The sequence below is a fragment of the Elephantulus edwardii genome, unplaced genomic scaffold (assembly GCF_000299155.1).
Source record: "Elephantulus edwardii isolate Elephantulus edwardi_28Jun2011 unplaced genomic scaffold, EleEdw1.0 scaffold00049, whole genome shotgun sequence".
Classification (NCBI taxonomy): Eukaryota; Metazoa; Chordata; class Mammalia; order Macroscelidea; family Macroscelididae; genus Elephantulus; species Elephantulus edwardii.
The window spans coordinates 7,108,638-7,125,271 of record NW_006399799.1 but is presented as its reverse complement, the minus strand read 5'-3'; the positions used below and the strand labels follow the sequence as shown (position 1 = coordinate 7,125,271).

General features: G+C 47.1%; 1 protein-coding gene across 1 annotated transcript in view; it reads left to right on the top strand.

Moving 5' to 3' along the window:
• The window catches only part of LOC102857642 (glutamate receptor ionotropic, kainate 3-like), a 306,122-nt gene that overhangs the window by 57,323 nt on the left and 232,165 nt on the right, over nucleotides 1-16,634 (top strand). The window lies entirely within an intron of this gene.

Here is a 16,634-nt window from a genome sequence, read left to right as displayed (position 1 = left end):
ATTAATTCTGATGTATGGAGGTGGCACGGAGTCAGTCAAAGTGGAACTGCTCCATAGGATTTTCATGCCTGTGACCTTTTGCAAGCAGATATGCCTCTGAGGGAGTTTGAACTGCCAACTTTTGGGATTATAGCTGTGTGCTCATCATTTGTGCCTCCCAAGGATTCCTAAATAGTAACAATGGCTGTTAATTGTTGAGTGTTTACTCTGTACCAGGCACAGTGCTCAGTGTTCTGTTTTACAAGCTCAAGTGGTTTTCCCAATAGACTAATGAGAAAGGAGGAAGGATTGATTGACTCCATTCTTTTTTTCCTTTTCCTTTACTACTGGAACACCCTTTCTGTGAACTAAAGTGCACCTTCCTTACAGAACCCTGACGATTTGCATGAGGGACCAACAGATCAGGGAGTCAGACTCACACCTGTGAGCAGGCTTCCTTCCTCCATTACAGACCTGAGTCTCCTGCTTACTCTGTGGACTTGGGCTAGAGAGAAACAACTCCAGGGGCCTGCACTGGAGCTGAGGATGGGGGCTCAGCTGAGTTCCTGGGTCCGGCTTTCTTCTCAGCATATCCCCCAGAACAAAGGGAGGTGGGCACAGGAGCATGGGAAGCCAGCCAGATGCCAGATCAGTCAGTGGTAAGGTGCCTCTACAGAAACCAATTCACAGAGCAATCACTTGTCCAAGGGTCGGTTTCAAACAGGGAGTGAGCTGACCAAGTCTCCCACCAAAAACACCATCAGACATCATGATGCCAACTGCATTTTTTTTCCAGATGAAAAACTAAGGCACAGGCTATGCCATCTGCCTAAAGTCACACCTCTGGTGAGTTAGTGGTAGAAGCAGACCGCATGGTTTGTCAAACTCAGTGATGGGCATGAAGCACATTCTCAATAAATAGGCATTCTTGTCCCTTGGGTGGCGTAGTTTATAGCATGTTGTTCTGATGACCGAAGGTTGGCAGTTCAAATCCACCAGCCATTCCATAGAAGAAAGAGGCAATCTCTGCTCTCATTAAAGTTCACAGCTTGGAAAACCTGAGGGCAGGTCACCATGAGTTGGAATCAACTTGACAGTAGTAGGTTTGGGTTGGGCTTCCCTTTTATAGACTTTCAAGAATAGTAATGTTAAGGGGAGGTCTCTGAGCAGACTGTAGAGTGGAGCAAGAAGATGGGAAAGAGGAAGGCTGGGGAAAGGAGCCATTGTTCACAAGGTCTCTGTGAGTCATTGTTGACTCAACAGCACATAACAACAATGGAGGGAAGGAAGAGCCTTTTCCTTTTCTGTTGAGAACAAGTAAAGCACAGAGCTCCATGTTGATAATGACAAGGAAGAATCAGAACTCTTGACTCTTGTTTTGCCTTTGTTGCTGAAGGGAAGGACGACTTGCCAACTTAAAAAGGCATCTTAGACCTCAGGAAGAAGAGTGGCCTCAGAGTCTCCTGGGCTGGAGCCCACGTCAGGTGAGCCCCTGTCTCCACACGCTGCTTTGGACACGACGCCTCACTACCATGACCTCTGGAGGGAGTGGATGGGAGAGCCCTGGAAGGTTGACCATAATGATGGTTTTAGGAGAATGGTTTCCAGAAACTACAGACCCAGGAACTTGCTTGAAACGGAGGTGTATGAGAATTCAGAAGAGGATACTATGAGCGCCAAGACCCAGCATGGGTTCACCGTGAACAGAAACAGAACTTTTTAGATGACTTATTTTGTGCTTCATGCTACGTTGAGGCGAAGCAAAATTAAACTTCCTTCTATCTTGAGTGCTACCTTAGACCCAGGAAATGCACTGTGTTTGAACTCAATGTAACTTTTGCATATGCTTCTCAAGTTCACCTGGTGTACGGAATGGAGAGTTTATTGCTGTGTTACTTACAATAGCAAAGAGATGCAAGCAACCCAAGTGTCCACCAACAATGGATAGAAAAAAACTATGATATTGTCATACAGAGAGACACCGTTGCTCTTGAGTACTTTAGAGAGGTCCCTAACCGCAGACTTTCCCATCGCAATACGTTTTTTTTATTTCCTGGCTATTGGTGCCAAGAGTGTTGACCGTGGAGCCGAGCAAACTGAAGCTGTGAACAATCTCAATCTCTTCGCCATCCATCCTGATGCTACCGATTGGTAAGGTGCGCCTGATACAGGCCATGGTTTTTGCAATCACTTGTTATGCATCAGAGAGTTGGACAATGACTAGGGAGGATAGAAGAATTGACGCCTTTGAGCTGTGGTGCTGGAGAAGAATATTGAATGTACCATGGACTGCCAAGAAAACAAACAGATTCATCCTAGAGAGGGTTAAACCAGGCTGCTCCTTGGAGGCAAGGATTCTGGGGCCTGACATACTTTGGACATGTTGTAAGGAGAGACAGGTCTTTAGAGAGGGACATCATGCTGGGTAGAGTGGAGGGACAGCGCAGGAGGGGAAGACCCTCTATGAGGTGGATTGATTCAGTGACTGGGGTAATCGGGATGGGTGTGTCTGAGGCAATGAGATTGGCACAGGATAGAGCAGGGTTTAGGGCTGTTTTACATAGGGTCGCTATGAGTCGCAAACGACTCGATGGCACATAACAACAACAAACAACAACAATTGTCATACAATGGAATACTAGCAGCACTGAAAAACAACGAACTCATAAAACATTACACAACATAGGGGACCCTGGAAGACATAATGCTGAGTGAAATCTCGACTGAGGACAAATACTGCTCAGCACCACTGTTATAAAGCAGGTCTGACATGGGGATTGAGAGGAGGATAGGCTAAGAGTGGATAGAAAATGGCCATTGCATTGGGATAATTGAAGGAAAGAACTGTTTAAAAGGAATATATGATTAGGCATTGTATGTATGACAACAAGAAGAAGAGGTACATCATTGCAGAGAGGACTGGGTGGGGGAAGGTGATTATGCAACACTGAATAAATATTAAAAAAAATGTGACGGGGAAGAGGGAGTGGAGAGGGGTTAAAATGTGTAACAATGAATGAATGAATGAAAATCTTAACTTCTCTGTAAATGTTTGTTAAAATAACACTTAAAATAAAATTTTATTTTTAAAAAGGAGACTTTGGTGAAATAATGACTGGCTCAATGGTTGCACTTGTTCAGTTGTGCTTGTTCAAAGATGGTCCTGCCAGCATGTAAAAGGGTTTCTGTTAGAGCCATAGGAATCTGGCCTCAGCTTGTACGCATAGGGTATGTTGTTGTTATATGTATTGGTTGACTGTGACTCTTAGTGACTCTGTGGACAGCAGATCAAAACTTTGCCCTATCCTTTGCCATCCTCATGACCTCTGACATGCTCAAGTCCATTGTTAGTCACTGTGTCAGTCCATTTTGTTGAAGGTCTTCCTTTCTTCCTCTGACCCTGCACCATTCCCAGCATGATGTCTTTTTCTCAGGACTCACCCCATCTGATACCTGCCCAAAGAATAGGGGACCAAGCTTCACTGTCTTTGCCTCTAGGGAGCATCCTGGTTGCATGTTCTTCAAGAAAGGCACATTCTTTTGATAGTCCGTGAGATATTCAGAACGTTTCTCCAACACCACAATTTAAAAGCACTGATTCTTTTTCTGTCATCCTTATTGATTGTCCAACTTTCAGATGATTAGGAAGCAATTGAAAATACCCTGACTTGGATTGGATGCTCTTTAGTCTCTTAACTGACATTATTGTTCTTTAGCACTTTATAGAAGTCCTAGGATATAGGCTATAAGAACTAGACCCCTTCTTATTATCTCAGGTAACAAGAGTCTATTGCTAGAATATGTATACAGGGCAGTGGTGGTTTGGTGATGCATTCTCACCCTCTGTGCGGAGACTCAGGTTTGATTCCCAGCCAGTGTGCCTCAAGCACAGCCACCACCAGTCTGTCATGGGAAGCTTGTATATTCCTATCATGCTGAACAGGTTTCAGTGGTGCTTAGAGACTCAGACAGACTAGAAAAAAAATTGACTATCAACTTCCATATGTATTACAACCATATGAATTACAGCCGTCTGATCCAGTTATACATGCGGTTGCCACGAGTGAGGCTGGCCCAGTGGCAGCTAACGGTTACAGAGCAACACACATATTATTGTTGTAGGTGCAGCTGAGTTGTCTGTGACTCATAGTAACCCTATGAACAGCAGATCTAAAACCTGTCTGACATTGATGCTGCAACACCCTTATCATTCCCATTGCTGCGGTCACCCTGACGGCACATCCTGTTAAGGACCTTTCTCTCTTTTGCCGGTCCTCTACTTTTTTGAAGCATGATATCCCTTTGGGCATGTTGTTATGGAATAGTTTCTCTTAACATCATGCCCAAAACATGTGAGATGATGCTTCATCATCCTTGCCTTCAAGGAGCGTGCTAGCTGTTCTTTATCCAAGACAAGACATACTGTTTTGTTCGCTTCAGTCTTATCAGATACTAAGTACTTTCTTCCAGAACCACAGCTCAGAGGCATCCATTCTTCTGTTATCCTTGTTCATTGTCCAGCTCTCAGGTGCATAGTAGGTGATTGGAAAAACCATGGCTTTGATCACGTACACCTTAATTTTTAAACTGACATCATTACTCTTTAAGGACTTTGGAGAGGTCCCTGACATCAGACTTTCCCAATGCATTGTGGCTCCTGATCTAACTGCTGGTATCAAGGATGTTGATTGTAGATCCAAGCAAGATGAAGTTGTTGGCAATCTCAATCTTATCTCCATCTGTCATTATGTTGCCTATTCCTATTGGCCAAGTGGGAAAGCTTTTTGTTTTCTTGATTGTAGAGATTACATCTCATTGTGTTGAGATGTAATCAGTATTGAAGGCTGCAGCCCTTGATTTTCTGCAGTGAGTGCTTCAGGTCCTCCTTGCTTTCAGCAAGCAAGGTTGTATTATCTACATATCACAGGTTGTTGATGAGTTTTCTCCAATTCTGATGCTACATTCCTCCTCATAAAGTCTAGCTTCTCAAATTGTTTGCTCAGCATACAGATTGAGTAAGTATGGAGAAAGGACAGAACCAGGGCTTGGACAGGACCCTGGCTGAAAGGTGCTTTGAGATCCAGGATGTTCCAGGGGACCTCAGCCACAGGAGGACACTCACGGACAAGACTCAGTTTCTCCTGCTGCTGCTCGGCTTTCCTGATTGCCCCATTGTCCTCTCAGTCTCTTCTCGGCTTCTGTTCACACACTGCCCCATATCTGTCACTTGGGCACAGGCCTGTATGGCCTCTCCATCCTCTCATGACCTCATGGCCCTTCAGCTCTACCTGCCAATCACTTCATGTTCTGAATTTTCCATTTCTTATTTCCCAGAGAGTGAATCAGATTTGACCATCTCCTGTTCACATGTGGATGCTGGTCACCTGTGGATGGGCTGCTGGCTTTGCTCTATCAGTTGAAGCTTGGGGGAAAGGCCGGCCAAAGGGGTCACAAGATACGAAACAGAGGAGTCCACGCTCAGCCCCTTCAATAGATGTACTGGCTCGAGGATGGCCACCATGGATAATAAAATGATAATTGTTATTATTGATCGTGTGGCAGGTATAAATAGGCTTATTAAATTCTCGGGTTATGTGAAATTGTGAGAAATTGCAATTACATGGGATGACAGCGGCAACATTTATAAAGATCTTGTGGGTTCTGTAGTTTCCATGAAACCACCCTCTCCCTTTGTAGGTCTCAGCACAGCTCCAGCTTCTGGCTGTTCTTTCTTCTTGGTCCCCACCACCCCACAAAGGTCACCAGCATGGTCTGTCCATCTTGTCGGCACATTATGTCTGCTCTCTTGTTTGTGAAGTGCTCTTTCTCCACTCTGAACCCAGTCTGACAAGGTGAATAGTAAAAGATGAATGTCCCTGCATGTTCCAAATCCAGTTGCATGAGGTGGAAGGCAAAAGCATGCTGTGAAAGTTGGTGTGAAAGAGTTTTAGGACTTTATTTTATTTTACCAGAGATCTTATAATGATGCTCACTGTGGTGTGGGGCCAAAAAGAAAAGCTTTCTGAGAAAATTTCTAGGCCGTATTATTAGAAGGTTAAAACATAAAACAAAGGAGGTGATCATGACACTTGGCCCTGCATGGGGCAGGCTATAGCCAATATATTACACTGAATTCTTGATTTGTCGTTTCAGGTGGGTGGTTTACAACTCATGGCTACTGTTGTGTTTTGAAAAGGCCTGTGACTGACCATTAGGAAGCAGCTTGCCAGGCCTTACTTCTGAGGTACCTTTGAGTGAGTTTGAACCACAGTCTCTCAGTCAGTAATCTCACACTTAACCATTTGTGCCACCCAAAGATCATCTTAGTTCTTGATCCTGTTTAAGAGGGCGTTCTCCAGATAATAGCTGACATTTGCTATAAACCTACTATGTGCAAGGCACTGTTCTAAGAATGTTCCAGGGGTTAATTAATTCACCCATCCTTGGCACAGCCTTTCAAGATTGATGCCATTTTCTACACACTGGAATGGAGGTGGAGAGAGATTAAGGAGCTTGTTAAGATCATTCAGCTTGAAAGAACTTGAGACCTGGACATTTGTAGAATTGTTTAAGAAATTGAGAATGAGAAAATTTAATGGGCAAATGGTTTGAAGGCAGAGCCCCATTACATACCAGGCAATGCGTGACGCTCAGAAGTGTTTCTTAATTTAGCACAATACTTGAGCGAAGCAGGAATTACTATCCATACTTTATGGATGAGGAGACTGAGGCTCAGAAAGGCGAAGGAACCTGCCCCAGGCCACTGAGCTACTATGTGGGAAAGGCACTAGCCTGGATGTGTGCCAACCACACAAGAGGCTATGTGGATCCCTCAGAGAGGCCTGTGCAGCTCACCACCAGGAAGAACTCAGCATGAGGCCTGTCCACCTGCAGGCTGGGCCGCCCAGAGTGTCTCTGTCGCTAAGGATGCACAAGTCTGGGCTTGGTAATCTGAAAGGATGTTTATTGGAGAGTGTGCTAGGCTTCAGAGCCCTTGGTGATGCTGATGGTGGATGCACTCTATTGCTAACAAAACCTTCCAGCGTCAAGTCCACCCAAGGATGCCTTAGAAGAAAGGCCCGACAGTCTGCTTTCAAACAAAGCAGCATTGAAAACTCCATGGAGCACAGTCGTACCCAGACAGACACAGAGTCGCCATGAGTTGGAATCAAGCACAACGGGCTTACTGAGGGCTTGGGATGAATATGTGTGGAAGAGAGTGAGAGGAAGTGGGATTTAGGAAGAGCTTCTGCCAAGCCCAGAAGGAGCTCCAGAGCTGGACTGTACTGGGGCAGGGGGGCCAGGTCTGCACACCTGTGTTGATTGGATATTGGGTTTGGGCCACTCCTGGGCGGCAGCGTGACCTTGGGTGAGCTTTCTATGGTGAAATCAACCCCAGACCAGGGCTGCAGGCTGAGATTGTCTCCAGCAGAGCTCCTAACAGCTTCCTATGGGGAATCTGAGCATTGCCTCACTGTGTCTACCACACCCCCTTTCTGCTTCTTACATACACTCAAGCCTTATCCAGATTTCTACCACTTTGTCAGTACTGTGAGGACGCTTGCTAATATCCGTCAGCTAGCTTGTTAACAAAAAGCGTTTGAATGTTCTGTTGCGTTTTTATTTTCTCAAATACCCTAGGAGACTGGTATTATTATTATCACCCTTGGATGGGTTCAGGTGTTCAGAATGAAGAGATTGGTCCAAGGATACACAACAGGAAAAGGCAAAGTGGGGACTCACCAGACCTGGCCCCTGACTGCTTGGGTGCCATGAAGTGAGCTCCCTGGCACATATGTGATCGCATCCACTGATGACATGCTGGTTTTCTCACCTTCCAGGCCTTCCCCCACCACTAGCATCACCTCCTGTGACAACACCGATGCCTCTGAACTTCTCTCTCCTGAGCTGCAGACCCCACTTTTCTGTCTGGTTATGCTGCAGGGGATGTCCCAAGAATAACTTGGTCACCTGGTGTCCAAGCTGATGCCATTGTCTGCCCCAGAACTGCAGGGCAGTGAAGAGACAAGAGCTCAGGCTCTGGCATCAGATTGTGCGCATTCTAATCCCGGCTCATCACTTCCTAGGTATGGTCTTGGAGAGTTCCTTAGTCTCTTTGTGCCTCATATTTCTCATCTATGAAATGGGGATAACGATGATAGGGTTGCGATTCAGAAGGTTCCTATGAGGATCAACTGTGCTGATTTGTAGAACTTGGTAAGAGTGTGCTTGGATGAGGGCGGGCGTGTAGTAAGTGCTCAGGAAATGTGGGTTATTTGCATGGGATTCGGATGCAGGAGCTCTCAGTGGGCTTTCCCTTCACATCTGGTGGCTTGCTGGTCCCGTCCTTTCACCTCCCTGGACCTTGGACATGCCTCTTCTTCTTGCTTTGCATCACCACTGCTTCAGTCTTAGCTATCTCTGTCCCTCAACTGGACTGAGAATTTTCCAGGGAGCTGCAGCTTCCACCCCGCTCATCCTCTACTACTTTACTAGCCAGCAGCGTTGACTGGTCTAATAGAAACATGTGATCATGGCATTTCTTTGCTTCCAAGCCTTCTATGGCTCCCTAATGCCCTCGGGTTAAGGCACAGTTTCCCCACTGAGTGTTGTAAGTCTTCTGTGCTCCACCTGTGGGGGAGGTGGAAGGTATTATTTCTAGGTTGCGGATGAGAAAGCAGGCTCATGGATGGAGAGACTTGTCGAGGGTCATGCAGTGAGGACATGGTGGTGTGCTAGGTGTGAATCGACTTGTCTCTGGAGCTCTCGTGTATTCTTCAGTTACCCTTACCTAATCTGTAGTTCCTCTCCTTCAAGGAAGACACAGCTGGTAGGTGGATAGGAACTAGGACCCAGGCTCTGTACCCACTCTGATGGTGAACACAAAATCATTGCACGTTTCCAGAATGCTCATGACCCCCAAACAGCTTGGACTTGGTTCAGCAGCCCAGCCACTTCCCTTCTGGTCTGGTCTGAGTGACCCCAGGTAGTGACCCTCCTCATTCCCTGGCCACAGCCACCATCCAGAGCTCAGATCACAATTGCTCCAGTGCTCAGACCACTTCTTTGTGACTGTGTCGAGAACTCAGCCTCCCATCCCTTTAATGGTTGCATTTGCCATTAGAGATAAAGTGTATTGTGTTTGCCTCCTTTGTAAGTTGGGCCCCAGTCCAGGCAGCTCCCAGTTATAAATATGATAAACAGCAACTTCATGGAAACAGTGACTTCATGATGCTTTTCCGAGGTAGAGCCCTTCAGGATTCTATAGGTTTCTGTAATCTTCTGACAGGTTCTCTGGCCTCTGCAACTGCCTAGTGCCAGTTCCTCCAGGGCATTCTCCCAGGCCAGGGACAGGGCTGGCCCTACTGCGGGGCAATGTGGTTCTTTGTGCTAGCTTCCTAGGGCTGTTGTAACGGATGGCCACAAAGTAGTAGGATGGTTTTTAAACAACAGAAGTGAATTGCCTCATAGTTTTGGCATCTGCAGGGCTCCACTCTCTCTGTAGGCTCACTGTCAGCTTCTAGCAGCCCCAGGCTGTGCTTCGCTTGTATTTATTTTCAAATGTTCATCTTTTCTCTGTCCATGTGTCTTTGTTTCTCTTTTCTTTGTTTGTAAGGGCACCACTTATATAGGGTTGAAAAGACTTCAAACTCATTGCCGTTAAATTGTAACAGATGCATAGCTGACCCTCTCCTGGATTCACAGCAGCTGTAAATCATATGGGAGGAGACTGCCCCTTTTCTCCAATGCAGCAGCTGCTAAACAGCCTGCCTTTGAATGAGGAGTGCAACTCCCTACCCACTAGTCCGCCTTATTCCAGTATGACCTCAGAGTAACTGGTAATGTCTTTAAAGACTCTATTTTCAAATAAGGTCACAAAAAATTCACAGTTATCAACTGTTAGGACTGCATCATAAATTTTGGGGGACACAGTTCAGTCTGCAATGATTCTACAGGTGGGAATGCAGGCAGGGTATTACAGTGAAGGAGCAGGAATGGTGGCCTGGGGTGGCAGACCGGTCTATGCAGTGAATGGTATACAGGTAGAGGGTGCAGCCTCTAGAGCCTAGCTCAGCAGATACAGCAGGAGGAGCTTAGAACAGGTGATTCCCAGTCGTGTGGACAAGGCATCAGATTCCAGAAATAGGATCCCAAGTCTGGAGGGCCAGCAAGTGCTGAGAATGCCCTCTGTGCCTACCCGGGCAGGTCTGGGATTCTGGTGGGTTATAAGAAAGACAAGGGATCTAGGGGCTCAGAAGCAAGAAACTTATTATAGTGTGGTAGTTAAGGGTGTACTCTGTGAAGCTAGGCCACTGGGGTTCTAATCTCCATTTCCCTTGATGTGAAGTCTTAGCAAGTTACTTCACTTCCTCGGCCTCAGTTCCCCCGCCTGAAAATTGAGGATGAGAATCCCTGGCATGGGCTTCATAGAATTTTAGTGAGGCTCAGAAGGATAAGGCCTGTAAGAGGCTTAACCTGGGCCTAGGACATAGCAGCTGCTCAGTGCAAGTCCAGTGTGGACACTGTTAACACGGTGGTCACCACGGTCAGTGAGACTGTGAATCTGGACTATTTTAGGCTGAGATGGTGGCTGGAGCAAACTCTGGTCTCAGCAGGACATGCAGAAAGGGGACCCTGTGAATCCCGAGGGTGGCCTACAGACCATCCTGTGAGGACAGAGGCCGCCAAGCTTTTCTGAGCCGGCCTGGAGTCTGATCTGTGTCCACCGTGCTGTGGGTGAGGCTGGGCCAGGATAGCTCTCTCTGCCACATCCAGCTCCAAGCAATTACGCATCCAGGCCCCTGGGAGGAGCGCTCAGTGGCAATCAGAGGGTAACCTTGACCTCCTTGGCTCAGTGCTGCAGCTGCTGCCTACCTCCCGCCTCCAAGGTGCATGTGTGTTCTTGAAGGGCAGCTCCCCACTGCACAGAGAGCGCTCCCTCTCCTCCTCCTGCTCTGCCAGGCGAGTGGTTGGGAGAGGGCTCCTGAGCGACCCCAGCCAGGATGCGGTTCTACCAAGATAATGGACCTCATTTAGCCTTTGCATCCTGCAAAAATCACTCATGGCCTGGATGCTTTTCTTAGAGATGCATGACGTCTTCAGCTCTGTGCTTGTGTGGGTGTGAGCGAGGCATGTCTGGTATGTATGCTGTGTGTGTACATGTGTATGAATATAGCTCCAACGAGGGAAATGCATAAATGATGTGTGTGCAGGCAGGAGTCGAGTGTGAGGTGTGTGTGTCCATGTGTACAAAAAGGAGAAGTGGTGATGGTAAGTGTGTCTGGAGTGTATGTTTGTATGTGTGTGCAGATAAATGTGTATGGATATGTTACATGTGTATGAATGTGCACAGGGGAGGTTGGACGGCAAGTGTGTGTCTGTGTGTGTACATGTGAGTGTAGACAGTGCCGTAACGTGTAGGGGATGCATGCGTGTGCACATGCCTGTACGCGCTCGTGTGACAGAAGGAGGAGTTGAAGGGTGTGCGTGTGTTTGTGGGCACAGGAAGTGGAGCCGTGTGTGAAGAGAGCGTGCGTGCTTGGCAGTGGGAATGTGGGTGATGTGTGCAGGAATAGGAGGGAGACGGGGGTGTGTCTGTGAGGGGAGGTGGGAGGGGCGTGCAGGAGTCAAAGGGGATGGAGGAATGTGCACTCATGTGGAGGGGAGAGAGGGGATGGGTGTGTGGGCATCCTGCGTATGAGGCTGATGAGACGGGGCGGAGGGTGTGTAGGGCTTTGGTTTTAGGATGTAGTGACATTCGTCTCCCTGCCACCCCCTCTCCACCAGCTCGGGCCTGTACATTTCAAATACTTCATTGTCAGCCCTGGTAAAGCCTTTATTTATAAAGCGCGGGTGTTTCATTCAGCTTAACTGAAAAGGCCTTTAAATCACCGCAGCTGGGAAGGGCTAATTGCAGTTAGAGTTGTCAAGGACTCTCTTGTCTGCTTTTGCCATCTGTGACATAGTGAATGCAAAGATCATTTTAAACATAGGCAGTTAATGTAGAGAATAATTTGAGAGCTTTAGATATTTATGGTAAATTATTTAACTTTATAGTTGAGTTTTATTGCCTCATTATTCTATGTGTGAAGAATCTTGGCGTTTTCTGTGACTCGGCACTTTGTGGAGTTTCACTTTGCAGCACTCAGGAGTAAAGTTACTCTCCAGGGAAAGCAGCTCCAAGCACTTCTGACGTCTTCTAAGGAGGGGCTCTCTGATCTTTGCCCATTGGCTGATGGCCATGGCTTCTCTTTGCTCTGCTAATGGGGTCTCTGGACAGGCTTGGGACTTTGCTCACCACCAAAGCTGCCAGCAGCACTGCTCCTACCCCTGTTCTGTCATCCTTGTCGCTTGCTCTTAGATGATGGCCTGGGGTCAGGAGGAGCTGGGGCTGGGGGAGGATGATGCCTGGGCTCTTGTCTGCATTTGTGCCAGAGGTCATTGGAGGGGGACAGTGGTGGCTCAGTGGTAGAATTCTCACCTTCCATGTTAGTAACTAGGGTTCAGTTCCCAACCAGTGAACTTCATATGCAGCTATTGCCTGAGGTTGCATATTGCTGTAATGATCAAGCTGGCTCCTTCTGCACTCTGCCTGGACATCATTAGGGAAGGCACTGGTCGTTTCTGTAACACTGAGCTAACTGGGTGTCACAGGCCATGGTGCAGAGATGAGTCTCCCCAGTAATTTATGCTCTTTTAGGGGTCTGGAACCTTAGACTTCCCCATTCGAGAAGATAGCCTGTCCTTTCAGCTGTACGCAGTGTACTGCAGTCCGAGGGTCCTGGCAGGAGCGCTGCCACAGGTGCTGTATCCTTTAGCACTAACATTTTCAGACCCCAAGACTGCTCCAGACCCCAAGACTCTGCGCTGAGGGCTCTTTCAAAACCAGATGCACTTCAGCACTGGGGGTGCTGAAGCTTCCAGGAGGAGTCCTCAGCCAATGACCAGTGGGAACTATAAGGACAAAAAACCATGAGATAACCTTGGGGCATATCCTACCAGACACACGTCCCTGGAGTTCCAGCGGCATAGAGCGCAAGCTGCCCTCAGTTAAACCTACTCAACATCAGTCCTCTTTTTAGCGTCTTGCTATTCTTTGTCTTGCTTCTCTTCTTCTTCCCAGTGTTTTCTGGGATCACTGTTCAAGTAAATGTCTTGAACTCAAATATTTGTCTCCTAAGAGAAAATAATGATTCATAGACATTTCAGTAGTTCAAGCTCTTTGCTATTGTAAATAATGCTGCAGTAAACATGTGTGTGAAATATCCATTTACATCACAGCTTTTATTTCTTTAGGACATATATCTAATAGTACAAGTCCTGGACCAAATGATATTTCTATTTTCAGCTTTTTTAAAGAAGCACCAAACTGCTTTCCGTAGAGGTTGAGCCATTTTACATTCTCACTAGCAGAGTGTAAGGGTTCTCATCTCTACACTCTTTGCAGGCCAGCGTTTGTCGTTTACCCTCCTGTTGAACTTTGCCATTGTTGCTGGTGTGAGATGACATCTCACTGATGCTTATATCTGCATCTCCCTAATAGCTAATGATCTTGAGCCACAGCATGGCCTGATGGGCTTGCAGCTGTGACTCTTGCACTCTGCCTACTTTGACTTGACCTTGAACATGGCATGTCTGATGCTTTACACTCTGCTCTTGATGGTTCAGCCTTAATCAGAATGTCTGTGAGAGAGGGCTGGAAGACTTACCTGCAAGAACCACAGCCTTTCCCTAATGGATATGCTAGGATCTCTCAGGGAAAGATCTATTCTTGGGAAGTGCAGGTAACTATTATCTGCAAGCCTCCAGTTCCTAGTTCAAGGTGTTAATGTCTGCCATCAGGTTCAAGCATGATGGCTGGACAAGATTTAGTTGGAACACCAAAGTTATTAGTTGCTGGACTGAAACTGTCACACACACCTCTGAGGTATGTGGCAATGAGCTCTTCCTCACGTCTTTGGCTGGAAGACTGCAGCTCATTCTTCAGACTCAGCTTAAATGTCACCTCCTCTGCCAAGCCTTTCAGCTCCTCCAGGCTTTGGCCGATGTGTTTCCACAGCTCTTTGTTTATAGCTTGGTAATTGCACTTATCACACTGTCTTGTCATTTGTCTGTCTCCACCTCTCCTCCCTGGCAGGGCTGGGAGTTCCTCGAGGGCAGGAACAGTGTTGATTCATCTTCTATGCCCCCAGAGCCCAGGACAGGGTCTCGCACAGCCTTAGTTCAGTGAAGATGACTTGAGCTATTGAATAAATGGATGAGTGTTTGAATGGATAGATAGATAGATAGATAGATAGATAGATAGATAGATAGATAGATAGATGATAGATAGATAAACAGACAGACTGACTTGATGGGTGAATGATGATAGATGGATAGACAGGCAGTTAGATGAGTATTGAAGAGTCATGGCACTCTGTGTTTAAGTTAAGCTTCAGAACTAAGAAACACCGGTTTTCTCCCATAGCTGAATTCTTGGACAGTCCATCTCTGGAATCTTCCATGGAAGCTTGGAGATGGGCAAACAGTGAATGTAGGGTGAGGATCCCTCTAGACTGAAAGGTGAGGTCCCTTCCTCTTCAGTTGGGTGGGGAATAACTGGGGTGGGAGCTGTGGTTTAGGGAGCCTGAGTGGGGCTTGGAGAAGTAGAGCTGCTTCCCCAGGTTCTCCTGGAGCCAGTGGTGTTTGTCCAGCCTTTCTTGGCTCATGTCCCTTCATACATACCACAACAGAGGTGTGTGTGTGTGTGTGTGTGTAAGTCAAGTGAGAGGTGGCAGTCTGCACCCTTCATTATGGGGCCATAGTTGATATGAATTCAGACAGAGAAGGGCCTAAGTATGATACGGCACAGTATGTATGGGAAATCCATGCATTCATCCAGCTTTGCATTCAGAAATTAGGAGGTCGCAGAGGCTGGACAAGAGGCATCAGGAGCAGCCCCTGAAGCCCCTGTCTACTGTGTCACGGTTGCTTTTGTGTGGAGGAGAAAGTAATGTTGCAAGACCTTTCCCTCTGCCCTTCACAGCCCCAGAAGAAATGATCCCCCTGCCACCATGAGGCCCATCCTGGGTCATGTTGGGTATGGACTAACACTCCGTGCTTAGTTCAGCAGGGATAAGAGGAGACCAGAAGGATCAAAGGCTTGTATGCCTGTGTATGCACCCATGTCTGCACATGTGTGTCTGTGCCAGGACCATGTACACAGAAAATCACCATGCTTGTCCTTGCTGACCCCACTCTAGATGTCAGGGATACACCTCAAAGCATCAGAGATCTATATATAATGCTTTGAGCTGTATTACAGAATGATGACAGCACCAGAAGTAGGAGACACGAAAGGACCATGGCGGGGACAGACAGGAGCTCCATGAACCCTGACGATGAGTGATGCCAAGCGCCCAATTGGACAAGGTTACCAACAGCTTTGTTAGGGACAGACTGGAGCACCCTGCACCAGCTTTGGAGCCTGTGGGAGGGCCAGGGCAAGACAAGTACAACTCTAACCTTTGCCCTAACCCTTCCTTGGGGGCTCTAAGGGGCATCTTTCTGCTCCTCTCCCTCCCATCTCCTCCTCTTTAATCCCCAGTTTTCTCTTTGGCCTCCCTTCACTGGCCTGCCCTATTCCAAGCCACCTGGAAGCAGCGTCCTGAACACCCACCATGGGATTGATCACCTTTGAGAATTATTTGAATGCTGTATCCAGAACCTTCTCTCTTTGTCTGTCCCAGCTTTACGGAGTATGTGACTGTACCTGGTCCCAGCCTGGGCTGAACCCTTCTTACCTCCTGCCAGCCTGGTCCGCTGTCCCTCATCATGTCCTATTTGGTCTGCCTATGAAGCCCCAGGTCTTAGAACATCCCGGTGCATTCTCAGTCTGCATCTCACCGTGGCCCTCCTGGTCTGGGCTCTGCACTTTGAGTCTGCATTTGGTTCCTATGACCAAATAAAGGGCAGATCTACTCAGGACAGCTCCACAGTAACTCACTGCCTCTTCCTCCTCTTCTTCTCTGTCTCTCTGTGTGAGTGTGTGTGCACATTCTCTGTTGTGGTGTTGCCTGCCATATTCATGCATTTAATTCACCCTTTAGGTGCTCACTGTCTTATCCATGTGCTGGACAGGGCAGACATAGTCCCTGACCTTTTAAGGTGAACGAGATGGATGGTGAACTTACTTAACTACCCAGAACCATTCTTGGCACCTAGTAGTGCCCAGTAAGCACTTGTGGAATGGCTGAGAATCATTAACTCTACAACAGTCTCATCAACATACAATTCACTATGATTACCAACAGCGAGAGTCTGTAAGGAGTGCTGCTTACCACAAGGCCTCACCTCTCTCGTGTTTTGAACCCACCCACAGCTCCTCAGGAGAGCGAGGGGTGAGCTCCTCCTGTGTGTTTTGCAGCTTGGAAACTCAATAGAGGGTATTTATTAAGAATCAGCTCTAGTTGACCACAATAAGTTCTTGGAGTTATCAACAAAGTGCTCAGAATTTCCTGAGGTTCTTTCTTCCAGGATGCTTTTGGGCAAACTTGAAACTTTTATCTTTTTTTTTTTTAAAGTGTATCTTTTTTTATTATTAATTTTAATGAAAGTTTACAGAGACTTTGGATTTCCATTCATTCACTGTTGCACTTTTCTCCCTGCCCAACCTC